Raw genomic sequence first — 3,884 nt, 5'->3', positions numbered from 1 at the left:
CATATCTCTCATATTTCTCCTGCTATTTTTTTTATGACAATCAATTTGCTCTTTATATTGCCTTTAATCCTAATTTTGACAAGCGTGCTAAACATGATGATTTTGAAGCTAAGGCTATGCGTTCAAATCCGTTGGTCTAAATGGGATTAATAGGAGTTATTTGAGTTATCTATACCTAGATATAATGGTTTTATGCATCCATAAGAATGGGCTCTCAATTATGGATAAAATTATGGCCTAAAGTGCTATAAATAGTGGTGCTTGAGGTAAATGGCTTTCATTGATGTTGATTAAGGATTGTGTTCATATTAGTTAGAGCTAATGAGAGCTAATAAACCTAATGTAGTGATTAAACTCAATAGTTAAGAGCTTTAAGTTATTAAAGTATTGAAATTTGAGATTTGAAAGTTGGCAATGTGTGACATTGATGATGATTTTGGGTTGTTAGATTATATATTAGTGAGTATTTAAGTTGTTGAGAGCTAAATGAAATTAATAGGAGTTAAGGAACTCATTAGATGTGAGGTTAATTTTATAGTTGAGAAATTTGGTTATTAAAGTATGAAATTAGATGTTGAAAGTAGTGATTTTAATGATTAATAGTGATGGGCGTTAGTGTAATTATAGACTAACCTTATGAAGTACTGGCAAGCTTAAATTTAGCTCAGAAATCAAGTTGTGATTGAGGGATAACCTTTGACCTCTCAAAGGTTTAAGGTAATTGGAGAAAACCTAGTTTATATACTTAAATATTAATGAATTCTTATTGAAATGGATGATTTGAAACATGCTTGTTATTTTAAACTCTTGATGCAAAATTAGCATATTTGAGAATGTGATATTATTAGAGTGTTATGTTCACTTAGATATGAATAATCATAGTGATTGAGATTATGTGAGTATGGATATATGAATCTATGTTATGTGATTGATGATTAAGATGCATGAATATGTAGTATACATGCATAGCATGATCATTAGTGAGAGTTCACCTAAAGAGAGGAGTAGTTTGGTAAATCTATATGGTATTGGTAGTGACTATTGAAATCAGGAACTTGCCCTAGCACTAACCATTGAAATCGAGAGTAGGCCTTATCCCATAATTGATTTAGGACTTTTCCACTTATTCTATGAGAGACTCAAACTTAAAGTCTCTATCAATTCATGAAGAGGCTAGATTAGGGGTATAACATCAGGAGGTCATCAGGAGGGTATAAGGTTGGCATATTATCATGCATTTGTCCCAACCACATGATTATTAGTATTATAGTCTGGTGCGATTAGGGGTGTATGGTTAGTATTATTGTGACACTAGGTTGTGCATTATTGATATATATATATATATACATGGTTGTTATTATTATGGTCGAGGCTTTACATTGTCATACATATTTTATATGTGTGTTTATTATCAATTGCATATGTTTTTGATTGATATGCAACTGTATAGATTAAGTGAAACTTGATTACTGAGTAGTTGTACTCATCCCTTTATTTAACATTTTATAAGTACTAGTTTCGTGCAGGACAAAGGGAAAGCACTAAAGGCTTGAAAACTTGGTTTCCTACTATAGGCCTCTCGTAATTTTAGTTGCATATGTGTAATTAATTGATATTTCTAACTAAGATGATTATATTTTGTTATTACTTACACTATTGAATATTGAGTATTGAAAGGTGTATTTTAGGCCTAGTGTGTATGGCATCTTTTTAGTCTATATATGAGCAAAGCTAAAATTTGACTATATGCATAATTGTATTAGATTATATTGAGTTTTGAAATCAAAATACCTCCCCTTGTTATTTCTTAAAATAAGGGGTTGAGAGTTAAAATTGTTAAATATATGATATCTAATTGTTGTGGTATGTTACATAGGTTGTCTTAAGTCTATTGAGTGTAGTCTAAGGATTGGTGTGGGCTTTTGGCACTTGGATTGAGTTTTGGATACCCTAGTTGTGTTTTGAAAGCATAAATGAGTTAGTTTGCATCTTAGTATCCAACTTTTGATTAAGAAATAATTTGGATGTGAAACCAGTGCTATTAACTAGAGCTTAGAGAAAGCTTTCTATAAATACCTAGATCACCTCAATCTGATATCGGACAGTGATTTGGTGTGTGTTGGAAGTTCGGCTAGAAAGTTTGCCATGATAGCTTTTTGCTGCTGTCATGAATTCTGCTGTTTATGCCACATAATTGTGCCAAAATTAGTTTTTTCTTTTTCGACCTAATTTGATGTTATCTTATCTTGTATGATAGCCATAGTTCCTTTTATATGTTTTGCTCTGATTTTAGTTTATGAAGTGATTTTATATTATTTTAAGTTTTAAAAACTTGGGATCCCATTTATAAAAATTTTACAAACTTGGGAATTTGTTTAGGTTATTCCTGTGATTACCTTGATTTTGGAGAGTTAATTGTGGATAAGTAAGGGTGACCTTACACACATGCACACAAGGGATCAAATTAACTTGTCAAAACTTGAAATAATTGCAATGTATTTAAGAGCTTGGAAGAAAATTTCAGATCTAAATTTGAGCTTCATTAGGTGAGAATTCCAAGGCAATTAAGGGAGTACAAAAGCTTATTATATACATGCACATGGGATTAGAAGAGCAACATTAGAATTATCACCTAAGTTGACTTGCAGCCTAGACTACCCTTAACCTTACTTGACCTAATGACTTGTAATGTGTGTTGTGGCAACTTATTTAGGAGCTAAAGCATCACCATTTTCATCCAAACATATCTAGATAGGTCTAGAATCAGATTTTCAGATCAAGCAAGCACAATTTTAGATTTTTCATCTTCATGTTCTTCAAGTTCTCTCACTTCTCTCTCTACACTTTCACTCTCTCTCCTCCATATCTCTCAATCTAATCATCCAAATTTTACAAAACCACTACCATTCTCAGCTCTTTTCTTCCTCTACAAAACCTGATATCTTTCTCAAGGATTAAACCTTGTCTTCCTTGGGCAAAATTCATGAGAAAAATAGCCATGGAGTATAAGCTTTATCTTGAAGAAAACTTAGAAATGGAAGGCTAGATTCTTAAAGGAACTATAGTATGAGGAGGAGGAAACCTTGAGTTTGTATTATTTTTGAGCTAGTTTTGAATTAATCTCTCTACTTTCTCTCTCTAGAATTATAAATCTGTATGGCTCTTTAAACTTGTAATCTCAAGTGATAACTCATATGATTGAGAGATGCTTGTTGCAACTTGAATTTGATTATGTTTAATGCATGAAATTCAGCCTCCTTGGGTTGTCTTTGTGCAGCTTATTGAGTTTAACATGTTTTCTTACTTGTCATAATCATGTCAACTTGAATTCATGTGAATATCTTCATGAATCATAATCTTGAGCATGTTGATTCCATTAAATGTACTTGACCTAATTGACTCAAGTTGTAACACTTTGATTGGGCTTAATGCTAGCTAGGTTTTGACTCACTCTAAGACCATAAGTATGGATTAAGGTTGGTCAAGAGATTAGTTAAGACTTAATGAATTCAACTAAGTGTCTTGAACTAAAGACAAGAGAAAGAAGATCACAATAGTTAGGCCATAATCAAATAAGGTTAAGTGACCAAATTGATAGAGTTCCTACTTTTAGTAGGTTTTTACACACCTACTTTATTCACCTTAGAATTAGATTAATTAGCACATTTAGTTTAGAGCTTAAATCTATCCCAAATCACCTTTAACTTGTAGCATACTTCAAACCTAAATTTCTAACTAAGCCTCCTCATATAAATCGACCTAGGTTAACACTAATACTACATTAGTATAGCTTAGTATTATTTTGCTAGGGTAGCGACAACCTTAGTCAGGTATCTTTTTAACATTAATGATTTTAGGTTAAATGATAAAATTATTCCTTTGTT

The sequence above is a fragment of the Prosopis cineraria genome, unplaced genomic scaffold (assembly GCF_029017545.1).
Source record: "Prosopis cineraria cultivar Desert tree isolate PC_DT_omini unplaced genomic scaffold, ASM2901754v1 PC1, whole genome shotgun sequence".
In the NCBI taxonomy this organism is placed as follows: Eukaryota; Viridiplantae; Streptophyta; class Magnoliopsida; order Fabales; family Fabaceae; genus Prosopis; species Prosopis cineraria.
This window is presented reverse-complemented; position numbering follows the sequence as displayed.